Genomic DNA, 17,446 nt, shown 5'->3' on the forward strand with positions numbered 1-17,446 from the left:
TTCTTTCTTTATCTTATTTAAAAGAAAGTTATTTCTTTTCCTTTATCTTTTATATCATAATTAAATGTATGGTAACCTGTTCTGATAGTTCAAATTTTCTGATTTTCTCTATATATCACATAGCTCAAAGCTTTGTAGAGCTTTTTGTCTCAAGTGTGAAGTCTTCCTTCATCATGCTTGTAAGGAAGATCTAGTAGCAATGAACTTCTTCAGCTTTTGTTGAACTGGGAAAGCTTTTATTTCTCCATTGTACCTGAAGGGTCATTTCACTGGATAGAGTATTCCTGGCTGAAAGTTTCTGTCTGTCAGTATTCTGAAGGTATCATTCCATTCTCTCCTAGCCTGTAAGTTTTCTGCTGAGAAACCCACCAAAAGCCTGATAGGTGTTCCATTGTAGATTTATTCTGCCTTGCTGCCCTTAGTATTTTTCTCTTTTTCAGTTTTACTATTATGTGCTTTGGATAAAGTCTTTTTGCATTGATATAATTTGGAGTTCAATTGACTTAATGTACTGGTAAGTCCAGTTTCTACCCAAGGTTTTGGAAATTCTCAGATATGATTTCTTAGAATAAACTCTCTGCTCCTTTCTCCCTCCCTTCTCCCTCTGGAACATGTATATTACTTATATTGTATTTCCTAAGTGATATTTCTCAAAGAATTTCTTCACTTTTTTAAGTCTTACTTCTCTGTCTTCCTCCACCTGAAGAATTTCTACATTTCTAGTCTCTGAATCACTGTCTTTCCTCCATAACACGAGGTCTATTTTCTAAGGATTCTAGGTTATTTATTATCGTACTTAGTGCATTCTTCATATCCAAAGTTTCTGTTATTTTCTTTTAGAGTTTCAATCTCTCTGGTTAAACATATCTTCTGCTCATTAATTTTAATCCCAAGCTCATTGAACACTCTGAGTTTTCTTGTAGCTCATTGAGTTTCTTTATGATATCTTTTATTCTTTTAATTCTCTGTCATTTAGATTGTAAATTTCTGTGACTTTAGGATTGGCTTCTGAAAACTTTTCATTTACCTTCTGCTCTGAAGTGTTACTGTAGTTTTCATGGTGTTTGATGAACTGATCCTTTGCTGAGGCAGTGGTGATAATATCAGATGACAGATTCCACCTGTGACTGCTGGGGGGAAGTAGGAGCTGCCTTTCTGATCCCACCCCATTTGCTGGAAGTTTTGTGGGTAAAGCTGCTCTGTAGTTGCACAAGCTGGCCAAAGCCACTCAGTGAGTTGCTCTCATCAGGGAGGGTCCTCTGTACCTCTATGCTCAGCCAGTGAGTTGCATCAGCACAGGCTGACATTGTGCTCACTGGTGGTTTAGCTGAACCTCTGTGCTTGATGGGTGGTTATTCTTTGCAGGGGCTGAGCCATAGCCACTCAGTGTGAAGTGTTCCCACTGGGGGTGCACTGCAGAATGATGGGTGCCCCTAAAGGTTGTGCTGCCCCTCACATAGCATTCACACAAATAGTAGTCTGCTGCCACCTCATCTTAGAGTTGTGCTGGCTGCTGTATGAGTCTCTGTGACCTGGATCACTGCTGCAGGGGAGTACGAGGTGCACTCACCCAGTTCCACTGCTTCCCAGGGATCTAGCCCAGCTACCTTCAGATATATAGCTGTGAGGTTCTCTCAGGTCTTCTGTTGTGTTGTGTGGGTATCCTCTGTTGGTTAATGAATGTCCATTTAGTTGTAATTTAGAGGGGGAGAGACAAAGGGAACAGCTTAGCCTACCATGTTGCTGATGCCACCTGAGAGGTAATTTTCTTGTATGCCTGGTTGCTTGAGTGTTTTTGTCATAAAATTGTGTTAAATTTTGTCAATTACTTTGTCTGCATCATTTGCTATCCTTTGTTCAGTTTGGGATTATATTGATCAATTTTTGTATGTTAAAATAGCCCTATATTCCAGGGCTAAATCTCACTTGACCATGAAGTCTAATACTTTTAATACTCTGCTGAATTTGGTTAGCTAGTATTTTAAGGATTTTTTTCATTGATACTAGTTAGAGATATGGTTCTGTAGTTTTCTTTTCTTGTACAGTCATTGGCTGGCTTTACATCAGTGTATTGCTGGCCTCAAAAAAATGAGTTTGAAAGAGATCCCCCTTCTTAAATTTTTGGGAAACTCTGAGAAGGACTGATAATCAATATCATTGTTTCTCATTTCCTGAATTACTATTTTCCTTTGTATTTAGGTTTTTTTTGTAGTAAAATGCTTACTTTTATTCTCATTTTCTTTTGAGTATATTGTAAAGCTATTTTCTTCATAGTTGCCCCAGTGGTTACTTTTAACATCCTGAAGTTACAACATTCTTATTTAATTTACACAACTTAACTTCAATAACATAAAAAAATATGCTCTTTTACACTTTCATCACCAGGCCTATCCGTTATTTATGTAATAAAATTACATATTATTTGCTTTGTCCTTTGAATACAAATTAACAATAATTACAGGCTGGAAAGGTTTTCAGGTGCTTTTTAAAAAAAAGTCTGCATTGATGTGTATAGATCATTAAAGGAAAGTCCTACAAAGACACATAAAGAAAGGAGAGCTCTAGAAATAGCCTTAATCTTTACATACAAGACTTAAGTAAATTTGAAAAGAATTTTGGTAGAAATATACACAGTAAAACATATTCTTATAATGAGGAAAATGTTATTGGAAACTGGAAAAAAGGTAAATCTTTGTTATAAAATAGGAAGGAGTGGAGTGATGCCAGCATCATGGCAGAGTGAGTTACTCCCTTTTTACTTACCCTCTAAGTTACAATCAGTAGGACATCCATAGAGTAAAAAGGGATTCTCTGTATAACATAGCAAGATGCCTGAGAGATCCATATATCTATATATTTAAAGTTTGGAAGACTAAACCTCTTGGAGGTGGTGGAACCAGGGGAGCAATAACAGCAGATCCCAGGACTGGAGACTCCAGGAACTGTGGCTGCAACTATGACTAGAGGTTTCAAGAACTTTAGCAACACTTGAGAATGAAGGCCCCAGAAACTGAGGTAGCCCATGCTTCAGGAGGCTCCAGAAATCACCAGAAATTCTGTGACTGAAGGCTCCAGGAACCACAGTTGTGTCCATGTCCCTGCCCCCTTCCCTTCTCCCAACAGCAGTGTTTCTGTCTCCAACCCTCCCAGTGGTAGAAGCTGCAAGACACCAATCCTTTTGGCAACAGTGCCAACACCCAAAATCAGAAGCGAAGAGGCACATGAAAAGATTTTCAATATCACTAATGAAGAAGGAAATGCAAATCAACAGCACAATGATGTATCACCTCACACCTGTTAAAATAGTTATTGTTTTTAAAATAAAAACACAGAGATAACAAATGTTAGTAAGGCTATGGAGAAAAACAAACCTTTGCACACTGTTTCTAGCACTACAAACTGATACAGCCACTAAGGAAAAGAATATGGAGGTTCCTCAAAAATTAAAAATATAACTACCATAATATGTAGCCCTCACTTCTAAATATATATCCAAATGATATGAAATCATTATATTTTACAGAGATATATACTCCCATGTTCATTGCAGCTTTATTCACAATAGCCAAGACTCAAGACAACCTAAGTGCCCACTGACAAATGAATGCCTGAAAAAGCGTGATGTAGAGGCCAGCCTGGTGGTGCAGCAGTTAAGTTCATGTGTTACACTTCCTTGGCCCGGGGTTTACCAGTTCAGAACCTGGGTGTGAATCTATGCACTGCTTGTCAAGCCATGCTGTGGCAGGCATCCCACATATAAACTAGAGGAAGATGGTCACAGATGTTAGCTCAGGGCCTGTCTTCCTCAGCAAAAGGAGGACAATTGGTGGCAGATGTTGGCTCAGGGTTAATCTTCCTCAAAAAAAATCTAAAACAAGATGTATATGGAATTAAATTAAATGTTACTCAACTATGAGAAAGAAAGAAATCCTGCCATTTGCCACAAGATGGATGAACCTTGAGGGCTTTATGAGAAATGAAATATCTCAGGCAAAAAGCAAACAAATACTGCATGATTGCACTTTTATTTGGAATCTAATAACATCAAACTCATAGAAACAGAAGGTAGAAAGGTCATTGTCAGGGTCTAGGGTTGGGGAAAGGGGTTGATATAGGTTAAAGGGTACAAATTTACAATTATAAATAAGTTTTGGAGATCTAATGGGTAGCATTATGACTATAATTAATAATAGTTGATTATATACTCAAAGGTTTCTAGGAAAGTAAATGTTAATGTCTTCACCAAAACAATGAGAATTATGTGAGGAAAAGAATGTGTTAGCAAACCTTATTGCAGTACCATTTCACAATATATGCAGCTATCAAATAATAATGTTGTTACAATAAATATGCACCATGTTTATGTCAATTTTAACTCAGTAAAGCCAAAAAAAGACATTTTCTCAGTTAAGTATCCAATTTCATCATTAACAATTTCTGCCCTTCACAAAACAATAAAAACAACTCAGTGTAGTTCTTTGGCACTTTATAACAGGTATTACCCTTCCTGCAGTTCTCCATAACTTGTTTTCATATGCTTCTAAGACCTTGCCAAATTGGCATTTAATGTTAATATTTTATCAGTATTCTCTTTATGATGATGTATGTATTCTCTAAAAAAGGAGGATTTTCATCTCTCATTCTTTTCTAAGCTGTCATCGAGACTACCTTTAACATTTGTATTTCTACAAAAGACCTTTTGTGGCAATCTAAGTTTTTTATAGCATGAACATCAAAACTACTCCAGCTGCCACCTATTACTCATTTCCAAAGCAGTTTTCATATTTTAATATTTGGTTCAGCAGCATTCCACTTCTCAGTACCAAAATCCATATTAGTGTGTTCAGGATACTATAACCAAATACTACAGACAATGTGGTTAAAGCAATAGAAATTTATTTTCTCACAGTGCTTGAAGATAAGAGGCCAAGATAAAGGTTCCAAATGATCCCATTTATGGTATGGTCTCCTCCTGGCTTGTACATAGCCTCCCATCTCAGTATGTCCTTGCATGGCCTTTCCTCCAAGAATGCACTCTGAGAGAAAGAAAGAAAGTTCTCTGGTGTTTCTTCTTATAAGAACAATAATCCTACTAGATCAGAGCCAAACCCTGTGACCTCAGTTAATCTTAATTGCTTTCCTAGACACCCCATCGTCAAGTAGAGCCACATTGGGAATTAGGGTTTCAGCAAGTGAAGCTTGTCAGGATGCAAGCATTCAGTCCTTAACACCCATACAGATAGCACTAGTTAAATGTTGATTGCCCAGAGTCTCTTCTGCATCCTTTGATGATCTATTGTATGTATACGTCTGTAATTTGTTACTCTATTTGTCTGCTGTTCAGTCTCTCAACAGCTGTCTCAAGCAGCACCTGTTGCCTCTCTTCCTGAGATCTAATTTAGGTGAAATAGACATCTATACTTCAAAAAGCCCCTCAAAAGCTAGAATGTTGTAAATAAGGTCCACTCTACTACAGCTGGATTGAGAAAGAAAATTGGAAACTATGGTTCTCCCATAGGCGGTAGATTGTATGTTTTTACTCACAATCTTTTGCTCCAGGTTTCTTTGGGTTAATCTCCCTCCAACTTCCTTGATTAGTACCTGCTGCTTCTCCCTTCCTGGGATCTATGTTTTTCCTCTATCTCTCCCCTGGTGGAGATTCAAGTTAGGTAAAACAGACATCAGTCCCTCAAGCACCTCAAGACAACTTACAACTCTGAAAATAAAGTCTTTTCTTCTCTCTTGATTTGAGTGAGGGTATGGGGAATTACGCTGTTGTTTCTTCAAGATGAAAACTATTTTGTACCAAAGAAGGGGTAGGCCTACAGTGAGCAAAAGCAATACATTTTCTATCATGTTGATGTGATAGTTTTTTATTTGTGCTTTTACTTGATTGATGCGGACCTTTGGCCATTTTCTAGAGCTCTCATATTGTTATTCATGAATTTTTCTTGTTTGTTTTTTTTTTTTTTATGTCAGCATAGGTGAACAAGGGCTAGGATCTTACTTTTCTACCGTTTAGTTTTATCTGCTACCCTTCTAAAAGTTTTTCTAGTAAATTCCTCAGGTTTTTTTCTGACTTTTTATTAAGATTATGATAGTTTACAACCTTGTGAAATTTCATCTGTACATTATTGTTAGTCATGTTGTAGGTGAACCACTTCATCCTTTGTGCCCACTCCCCCACCCCCGCTTTCCCCTGGTAACCACCGATCAGTTCTCTTTGTCTACATGTTTAACTTCCACCTATGACTGGAGTCATACAGAGATTATCTTTCTCTGCCTGGCTTACTTCACTTAACACAATACCCTCAAGTTCCATCCATGTTGTTGTGAATGGGACTATTTTATCCTTTTTTATGGCTGAGTAGTATTCCATTGTGTATATATACATATACACCATATCTTCTTTATCCAATCATCAGTTGATGGGCACTTATGTTGCTTCCACGTCTTGGCTACTGTAAATAATGCTGCAATGAACATTGGGGTGCATGCACTTTTGGAATTGCTGATTTCAAGTTCGTTGGATAGATACCCAGTAGTGGGATGGTTGGGTCATATGGTATTTCTATTTTTCATTTTTTGAGACATCTCCATACTGTTTTCCATAGTGGCTGCACCCGTTTGCATTCCCAGCAACAGTGTATGAGGGTACCTTTTTCTCCACAACCTCTCCAAAATATGTCACATTTTGCTTTGGTTATTTTTGCAATTCTAACAGATGTAAGGTGATATCTTAGTGTAGTTTTGCTTTGCATTTCCCTGATGATCAGCGATGATGAACATCTTTTCATGTGCCTATTGGCCATCCATATATCTTCTTTGGAGAAATGTCTGTTCATGTCTCCAGCCCATTTTTTGATTGGGTTGTTCGATTTTTTGTTGTTGAGTTGTGTCAGTTCTTCATATATTATGGAGATTAACCCTGTGTCAGATATATAACTTGTAAATATTTTTTCCCAATTAGTGGGTTGTTTTTTTCTTTCAATCCTGTTTTCCCTTGCCTTGAAGAAGCTCTTTAGTCTGATGAAGTCCCATTTGTTTATTCTTTCCATTGTTTCCCTTGTCTGAGAAGACACGGTGTCAGAAAAGATTCTTTTGATATTGATGTCAAAGAGTGTACTGCCTATATTTTCTTCCAGAAGCCTTATGGTTTTGGGTCTAGTCTTTACGTCTGTGATCCATTTTGAGCTTATTTTTGTGAAAGGTGAAAAAGAATGGTCAATTTTCATTCCTTTACATATGGCTGGCTAGTTTTCCTTAACAGTTTTATATACAAAATAATGTTGGAGTGACAACAGCAGGATGGCAGAGTAGGATGACACAGCCCTCCTCCCTCCACAAAAACAATGATTTAACAGTTACACATAGAAACAAATACCTCTGGAAAGCACTGGGGTAGTACTTCTTAAGAAACTGCAGCAATTCAGTGTAAGACAAACTAAAGATTTCTGTAAAGAAAACAGAGGAAGTATTTTACTGTGTCACCTTCATCCTCCAGTCTGACCCAGCTCTACATCAAGAGTGATTCTCTCTTCTGAGCTTCCCTTTTTGCAGAAAAGGAAAGCAGAACTCCAGCTGCCTTTTCTTTCACCAAGGACCTCCAGAGTCTATGCTAATGCTGACACCAGCTGACAGAGGTGCCCAGAGTCCACATCACTGCACCCATCCAGAGTCATACATGTCTTTGCTCCCAGCCCAGGAAGGAATAACAATTGTGTCCTCTGAAGACAGAGTGGGCACTGTGCCCTCTCAGGGTCAGAGATGACAAACTCTCAATCTGTGCCAGAACCCACCCCACCCCTCTCTTGCTCTTGCATTGCTACTGAGTGTGTATTAGTGGCATAGACTCAGTGCTTCTCTGACTCCCCTCATATTTAGCACCACAGCACATCCCTTGGACTAGCACTATTCCTGGTGCTGATATATGCCCCACTTACCTGGCACTGTCACTCCCACTTATACTTGAGTTTCTTTTCCAACAGAAGCCAGTCTGTAAGGTCTGGAAGAAGTGATTGCTTCTTCAAATGTGCAGACAATAAGGAAAAGCTACAGGAAATACAAAAAATAAACAAAACCTTATACCCCCTTTGGAACACAATACATTTCTAGTAACAGATCCCATAGAAATGTATATATATGAATTGCCTGGCGAATTCAAATAAGTGTTTTAGAAAACCTCAGCATACTAAAAAAGAACACAAGTAGCTAATAAAATCAGGAAAACTACATATGAACAAGATGAAAAATTCAACAAAGATACAGACATTTTTATACAAACAGAAATTTGGGAGGTGAAAAATGCAGTGAATAAGACAAATGTACACTAGAGAGGTTCAATTGCAGATGTGATCAAACAGAGAGTCTGCAAAATTGAAAAGAGGTCATTTGAAACTATCCAGAGAATAAAAAAGAATGAAAAAGAGTAAAGACAGTTTAGGAGATATGTCGAATTCCATACACAATCAATATACATATAATGGGAGTCAAAAAAGATAAAAGAAAAATAAAGACAAATAAAACTCCTATTTAAAGAAGTAACTAGGTACTGGCCCCATGGCATAGTGGTGAGTTTTGTGAGCTCTGCTTTGGCAGCCTGGGTTCTCAGGTTTGGATCCCAGGCACAGACCTATACCACTCATCACTCATGCTGAGGCAGTTACCCATGTTCAAAATAGTGGAAGACTGGCACAGATGTTAGCTCAGTGCTAATCTTTCTCAAGGGAAAAAAGAGGAAGATTAGCAACAGATTTAGCTCATCGAAAATCTTCCTCAGCAAAAAACCCCAAAAGAATGATATAATGACTAACAAATTCTCAATCGTTGGTGGAATATAGACATCCAGATTCTTGAAGCCCAAAAGTCCTCCAGTAAGATCAACCCAAAGAGTGATCTAACATGCACAAACAAATCAATGTGCTAAAAGACATTAACAGAATGAAAGAATACATAAGCATTTCAACTGATGTATGAAATTCATGAGACAAAACTGCACATCTTTCATGATTAAAACTATTAACAAAATTGTTATAAAAGAAAATTTCCTTAATACAATAAATGGCATATGTGAAAAGTCCATAGCTAACACAATCACTGGAGAAATACTGAAAAGCTCTTCATCTAAAATCCAGTACAAAGTAAGGGTGTCCACTCTTACTCAACATACTACTGAAATTTCTACACAGAGAAATTATACAAGGAAAATAAGTGAAAATCATCCAAATCTGAAAAGAAGTAAAAGTATCTTTTTGCAGATAATCTGATGTTATATTTAAAAAACACTACAGATTCTACAAAATCTCAGAAATTATAAACGAAACATTTGAAGTTTCAGGATACAAAATCAACATGCAAAAAATCAGTTGTGTTTCTATACAGTGACAATGAACTATCCTAAAAAAGAAATTTTTATAATCCCATTTATAATATCACTAAAAGAATAAAATTCTTAGGAAAAAATTAACCAAGGTAGTGAAAGATCTATAAGACATTGATTAAATAAATTGAAGTAAACACAAAAAATTGAACTATATCTTACGTTTGCAAATTGGATTAAATGTTAAAATACCCATACTACCCAAGGTAATCTAAAGACTTAACAAATCCCTATCAAAATTCCTGTCTCATTTGCCATAGAAATAGCAAAAACAATCCTAAAATTCATATGAAACCAAAAAACACCCCAAATAGTTAAAGAAATCTTGAGAAAGAACAAAGCTGGAGGGTTCACACTTCCTTATTTCAAAATATTGAGGAAAATAATAAAAATAAGACGTTTCCTCAAATAAAGGTAAATGGGGAAGCCATTCTAATTAAAATACGATTCAGCATAAAACTTGTTTTTCTCAGAATATCCTGACTTAGGGCCCACTGATAACGCATTGTACATCTGCTTCAAAGATTCTTCCAAAGCAAAGAATGCTGTCTTTAAAGATAGGGATGTGAAATCTCCCTTTCTCTGACACTGATGCCAGTGTTCTTTAAAGAAAAGTTTTGCTTTCCAGAGAGCCAAGTTGACCTGCTGTGTATATGAAAAACTGCAACAAAACTTATCCTTGTGACTTTGGAAAAAAAGTTACTCCTTTATGCTTGAAATTTGTTCATGGTTCAGTATATAACCATGCTGTGAATCGCACTTCTCCAGAGTGCTTTTGTCCCTGCAGAAGAGAGCACTGCCAGGCTAGTCATCATATTAGGCTCAATAAATATCACTCTATCTTTTTTATCCATAGATTGGTTATTGATTATTTTCTTTGAACTTTACTGGTGTAGTCAGTGGGATTTCAGAGAAATCCACCTGAGACCATCTGCAATTTACTTTGAATGGCACTTGGTACTGTCATGGGCAGGTTCACTGCATTACTGATACGACCCAGTGATTCCTCCTGGAACCTGGACCTATTTGCTTAAATTGACAGTCCTGATTTTTATTTGAGCTCTTTCAGTTTTTGTTTTTGTTTTTGCTGAGGGAGATTTGCTCTGAGCTAACATTCATTGCCAATCTTCTTTTTTTTTTTTTTTTCTTCTTGAGGAAAATTAGCCCTGAGCTTACGTCTGTGATGGTCTTCCTCTATTTTGTATGTGGGTTCCTGACACAGGATGGCTAATGAGTGGTGTTAGGCCCACGCCCAGGATCTGAACCTAGGAACCCAGGCCACTATAGTGGAGCATGCTGAATGTAACCACTGCCACTGGGCTGGTCCCTTTTCAATTGTTAAGACTAGTGATAAGAGATATTGATACATATCCTAGGTAACAGAAACCTAGAAGGACATTTCCTAGGCAAGAGAAACCTAGGGTGGAATTGCCTAGGCAAGCAGGCCAAAAGAGATCTTTGGGGTGTACTGTGTTTTAGTTGTTCTATTAATTTGCCTTTAAATGGAAAGAAATTCTGCTCATAAAGAACAAATTGATAGTGGAATGAGAGACTGAACTCATTCAGCTCTGAAGAGAAGGGACAGTTTCTTTTAGCCATTAGGCATTCTCAGGAAACTGAGAACCTATTGGAAGCACCTGAATTTAACCCTCATGACATGCAGTGGGAATTCCATCAGGATCATTCACTTTAAATAGCTAAAGGCTCATCTGGGACATGCACATACAGACTGGTCATCCACAGCTCTGAGCCCCCACAGTAATTTTAGATTACCAGTGTGAGAAATTGAGACATATAAGAGAGTGTTCACAAACTTTAAAGAAGTGGCATTCAAAAGCATCACACTTTTGACCCACGACACTGTCCTTAGAAACTGTTCAGACTTTATAATAAAAGAAAACTAAAAGAAAATGGGAAATCATCCTTCTAAAGCCAACAAGCTCCCAGATAGGGACTTACTCATAAAAACTCTGGCTGGCTTCATGTACAACACAAACAAAGTTATTACTTGCAAGTGGTTAACAAAATGGGAAACTGACAAAAGACAGCAAGAGTCCTAAGTGGCCAAAATGAGGAACTAATCCACTTGCATGCGCAATTGGAATAAGCAGCTATAAAATAAAACAACCAATGTGAAGCCTATTTTAATTGATGTTTTGAGGTTTCTAAGTGAAATCGGGAACTAATCATTGGCTCTCTAAAAGAAAGTAATTCCAAATAAAATGAAGGACATGCCAGATTAGAGAATGAAACCAAATCTACTGCACCACCCACCACTTAAACCTTTTGTCCTCCTTCCACTCCCCAATCTCCCTCTCACCTGTCTCTCACGAAGCTCACCTTCCTCAACTCCCCTGAAATCCCTGATCTAAAACTAAGCAAGTGGAAATTGGTAAAGTTTTCAAATAATTTGGAATTGTAATGGAAATTCAGGGGAAAACTTTGTTTCAGATAAGCCCACTTTAAGGGTAAGTCTTAAAACAGAGAATTAAAAATGTCTCTGAGACAATGCAATGCATTCTTCTGGATATGCAGAAGCTTCTAAAAGAAAAAGTGACTTCCAAAAAATCTCTAAAAAAGATCATTGCAGTGAAAAAAAATTAAGATCTTTAGCCTTCTGCAGAGGTAACTTGAACTTAGTCCGTTTGCCAAAAACACAATTTGGATCCAACCTTTTTTTTTCTTTCTGAGGAAAATTCACCCTGAGCTAACATCTGTGCCAATCTTTCTCTATTTTGTATGCAGGTTGTTGCCACAGCGTGGACATTGATGAGTGATGTAGGTCTGTGCCTGGTAACAGAACCCAGGCCATGGAAGCAGAGCACACCAAACAACCACCAGGCCAAGGGGCCAGCCCCTGGATCCAACTATTCTTTTGAGTTTTGTACCTGAGACATGGCTGAAACTTTTAAAGATCTCTGTTTGTTCTTATGTGTATGTCTATGTAGGTATGTCTCTCTCTATGTATCATTTTTCTACCTCCAGATGGTATTGCCAAAATTAAACATTTATATACATTAAACATTCATAAAACTCTCAGAAATATAGAAACTAACAAAAAAGTTTTTTTCCAGTTCAAGGGATCTCAGACAATCTGTGATTAAAAAAAGTTTGCTAGCTTAATAAAAACAGACCTGTCTTCAGAGTTACCAATATTGAATGCAGTGCAAACACACAACTTTTTCTGCCTGGGTTTACTGATTGGGTAGGCTCCTGCTTTTTCTCTTGTAGAGTTTGTCTCAGAGGAAATGACATAGGGCGATAGTTTATTTTATTTTTGGATTTACAACTAGGCAGGATTCCTTAAAAGAGCTCTATTTTTTATAACTGCTCACAGGGTAAGAATTCTGGCGGTGGCTTCCCAGATATTTATAGCGCTGTCAACATCATAAAAGTTGTTCCATCTTTCAGATCTTTCTTCTGCTTACTCAACTTAGATAAACCCTCTTCAGCAATGATGTTGCAATCTTATTGCCTCTGCCTGTTCTAGCATTCCCAGTTTAGCAGAGCAATGTCCATTGCATTAACCTATAGTAAAATGAACCTCATAGTGTAAATTTCCAAAAGTAGTATGGTTTGTGTTAGCTGAATTATATAGAACAGATTCATATTCATTTAACATAATGCATAGGCAACCATACTATCCTCTAAAGATAAAATCTGTAATTGTGCTGTAACAATTTTAATTAGAGATTACCTTCTTGCTCCCAGGATGGACTTACAAGAAGCTCTTATCAATGATGCTGATCTAATTTGGTATACAGATGGATCTTAAAGTATTAGTAAGGACGTTACTAGACTGGATATGCAATAATGTTCTCAGGGGACATAACTGAGAGTCCTTATTTACCAGAAATAAAGTCAGCAAAGCAAGCCCAATTAGTTGCTTGAGCTTGTCAATTGGCATAAACCAGATGGCAGTTATTGATACTGATAGTCATTATGCTTTGATGGGGAACATAACTTTTGAATGCTATAGAAACATCGGGGGGGGGGGGGGGGTTAATCTCTTCAGTGAAACCTATAAAAAATCAAAAACACTGCAGAATTATCAAATGCTATACTACTACTACAATTGGCAATTATAAAATATGAGGGCACTGCAAACCTGACACTTTGGAAGCTAAAGGAAATCAACTTGCATATGCAGTTGCTAAGTAGGCAGCTTTAAAAACTTAATCCTTTTCATCCTCAAGAATGCCCACTGTTCTCTGTTAATCTTGCTAACCCAATGAAAGATTCTTTCTACAGCTTCAAGAAATCACCACAAAAGAAGAGAAACAAATATGGCAACAAAAAGAATTTTTGACTCCATCACACCAACGTTGTTTGGGCCCAATAAAATACCCATAGTGCCTCATTTCATGTGTGTTGTCTGATGGCCATCTGTATATCTTCCTTGGAAAAATGTATGTTCATATCCTCTGCCCATATTTTGATTTGGTTGTTTGCTTTTTGTTGTTATTGAGTTGTTGAGTTCCTTACATATTTTGGAGATCAATCCCTTGTCTGATAAATGATTCGCAAATATGTTCTCCCAGGTGGTGGGTTGTATTCCCATTTTGTTCATTGTTTCCTTTGCTTTGCAGAAGTTTTTAGGCTGATGTAATCCCATTTGTTAACTTTTTCTTTTGTTTCCCTTTCCTGAGTAGACATAGAATTAGAAAATATATTGCTAAGATCAATGTCAAAGAGTGTTCTGCCTATGTTCTTTTCTGGGATTTTTATGGTTACAGGTCTTACATTCAAATCTTTAATCCATTTAGAATTAATTTTTGTGTATGGTGCAAGATAATGGTCTACTTTCATTCTTTTGCATGGGGCTGTCCAGTTTTCATGACACAATTTATTGAAGAGACTTTCCTTTCTCCATTGCATGTTCTTGGGTCCTTAGTAAAAGATGAACTGTCCATACATGTATGGTTTTACTTCAGGGCTTTCAATTCTAATCCATTGATCTGTTTGTTTTTGTCCTAGTACAATGCTGTTTTGACATGAAACAATGCTCAACATGACTAATTATTAGGGAAATACAAATAAAAACTATGCTTAGATATCACCTTTCACTGGTCAAAATGGCTACAGTTATCAACACAAAAAAACAACAAATCTTGGAAAGGATGTGGAGAAAAGGGGATGATCACATGCTGCTGGTGGGAATGCAAACTAGTGCAGCCACTATGGAAAATAGTAAGGAGATTTCTTAAAAAATTAAGAATAGAAATACCATATGATCCAGCTATCCCACTAATAGGTATTTATCCAAAGAACTTGAAATCAATGACCCAAAGAGATTTATGCACCCCTATGTTCATTGCAGCATTATTCACAATAGCCAAGATGTGGAAGCAAATCAAGTGCTCTTCTACAGATGAATGGATAAAGAACATGTTGTATAAATGGATAAATGTATGAATGGATAAAGAACATGTTGCAGAAAAATACTGCATGATTTCACTAATATGAGGAGGATAAAGAGAACAGATTAATGGTTATCAGAGGGGAAGGCATTAGAGAGTGGGCAAAAGTGATAAGGGAGCACATATGTATGATTATGGATAAAAATTAGACTACTGGAGGTGGGCATGATGAAGTGTATTCAGAAATTGAGAAACAATCATGTACAATTGAAATTACACAATCTTATAAACCAGTATAATCCAAATAAAATTACTTGAAAAAATACCTAAGGCCTATGGTGCAGTACATACATCAGTCACCACAGTGGGCACGTGAAAACATAATTTTGTGGCAACGCAATATTTTTGGAAACTTTTTCCCATAGAGACTCATAAAGTCTATGCACATTGTATTATATGTCCTAACTATAAATCCAGGAAACCTCTTCATGAGTCACAAGTTTGCTTTCCCCTTTGAAAAAGAAAGGACACTTTGATGTATGCAATGAGACTTTGTTCAAATGTTACCATCTCAAGTATATTAATATACATTAATAATGATTTGTGTTTCCACTTTGGTTTGATGCTTTTCCTTGCAGAGGAGCAATAGCTTTCAAAGTAGGTAAATTGTTATCATGAAGGATAATCCCTGTTTGGAGAACTCCTATTGAGTTACACAGTGACAGGGTATTCATTTCACCAGAGAAATAATTAAATGATGCATAAAACTTGGACTACTGGGGGTGAGCAAGATGAAGTGTATTCAGGAATTGGTAGATAATAATGTACATCCAAAATTACACAATGCAATAAATCATTATAATCGTAAAAAAATTACTTGGGGAAAAAAACCTCAATTGCCAAAAGTTTCAGAAGCATTTAATCTTTCATGGTCTAAAGCTCTTCTGCTAGTGCTCTCAATCTCAGATCTACACCCTTTGGTAAATATCACTTGTCTCATTTCAAAATAACAGGATAGACTTTGTAATTACAAAAAGGAACGTATGAATCGACTTTGCTGAAAGGAGAGATCTTGCATTATTATAGGTCTTATTAAAATACTAAAAAGAAATAAAAAATTGGTAGCAGATTTTTTTCAGAGTCAGCTGCTGGAAGACAAAGACTTTAAGGATCATAGACTACAACATGGAGATTTTGTTTATTGGAAGAGACACCAAATTTACGACCCTTTGCAGCCTCATTGGAAAGGACCATAGCAGTTTTTTTTTAGTGTATACATGCGCTACAAAATTAAAAGGTGTGGATTCATGGACTCACATTTCTCTTTTTAAAAGGCCCCTCTTCATGAGAGGATTTCACTTCCTGTTACTGACACCTGCCTTTGACTGACTAAGACAAGGACTACCAAACCAGGATGAAAAGAAGCCAAAATTTCTTGTAGATAGCTGTCCCAAAGTCCCAGGCCAGGCCTGTATTCCCAAGCTTATATCTCCTCATTTAAACTCTTGTAATGCTTAAGTTGTATATCTACTTATAGTTGCTATAATAATCATATTCTTGAGTTTATTAGCAATTTTCATACTTTTTACATGATGTTCATCACCTTCTCTGTGTTTTAGATTGCCTCTTTTGGTACATTTTAATTGTTCTTCATAAAACTCTTATACTTTCTTTCTACGCTTGTAGCCTAAAATAGATCAGAGCTTAAGTAAAAAATCTTTTAATTAGCCACCAGCATGTCATTTGAGGTTTTTCTGATACTGAGTTTGTTTATTCAATCCACATCTGAATTCATCTTTAATGGTAACGTCTTCTTACATAGGTTCATTCTTTGCTTCACATAATAATCAGTCCAATAATTGTACACATGGCCAACTTTCACCTTATAGTACATCTCGGTTACTTTGGTGGGTTTATCCCTTTCAAGGTTCAGATTGTAAAGCTCTAAAACAATTTATTATAATATAGAGGTCTAGTTCAGATGTTCATAGTTTGTCTAACTTACTAATTATGATCCTGAAGACTGGCCAGTAGCTAATACCATTAATGGTACAGGACATGGTTATTCCTTTTCTGTTGCTCAGACTATTCAATTATCCCAACAAATTTCTGTATTCTACAACAAGAACTGTGAGAGTTTTTGCACAAATCTTGGGTGGGTTCATTAAGCTCAATCCTACTTATGGTCTTTAAGTTCATCAGCACCTTTATGCTGAGACCAGAGAAATCACTCCAAACAAAACTTACCTAACTGTACCCAAAACACGGAATGGATACCTCCAGTCATGTCAAAATCCTATCATTCTTGGGGCCAGCCTGGTGGTGCACTGGTTAAGTTCACACATTCTGCTTCTCAGCAGGCTGGGGTTTGCCAGTTCAGACTCCAGGTGTGGAAATGGCACCGCTTGGCAATAAGCCATGCTGTGGTAGGCATCCCACATATAAAGTAGAGGAAAATGGGCAGCATGGATGTTGGCTCAGGGCCAGTCTTCCTCAGCAGAAAGAGGAGGATTGGCAGTAGTTAGCTCAGGGCTAGTCTTCCTCAAAAAAAAAAAAAATAAATCCTATCATTCTTAAAGAAAGTGATTGATCTGGAACAGACTGGTCTCAAATGCCAACCACTCAATGGTTATGTGGAACAAATCTTTGGCCATGGCTACTTCCTGGATGGCTAGATGCTGCATCTTGGTTTCCCTTGGATGCATCC

The 17,446-nt window shown here is 37.0% G+C and overlaps 1 protein-coding gene across 1 annotated transcript in view; it reads right to left on the reverse strand.

Moving 5' to 3' along the window:
• Positions 1 to 17,446, reverse strand: part of LOC124234181 (eukaryotic translation initiation factor 1A, Y-chromosomal-like) — a 139,491-nt gene that overhangs the window by 56,226 nt on the left and 65,819 nt on the right. Inside the window, exons 2-3 of the transcript XR_006887240.1 lie at positions 7,944 to 8,052; positions 7,385 to 7,454 (exon numbers count right to left, since the gene is read on the reverse strand). The gene's annotated coding sequence lies outside the window, so the exon portion shown is untranslated. The remainder of the gene's footprint in view (positions 1 to 7,384; positions 7,455 to 7,943; positions 8,053 to 17,446) is intronic.

Source organism: Equus quagga, unplaced genomic scaffold, assembly GCF_021613505.1.
Source record: "Equus quagga isolate Etosha38 unplaced genomic scaffold, UCLA_HA_Equagga_1.0 72560_RagTag, whole genome shotgun sequence".
Taxonomy (NCBI): domain Eukaryota; kingdom Metazoa; phylum Chordata; class Mammalia; order Perissodactyla; family Equidae; genus Equus; species Equus quagga.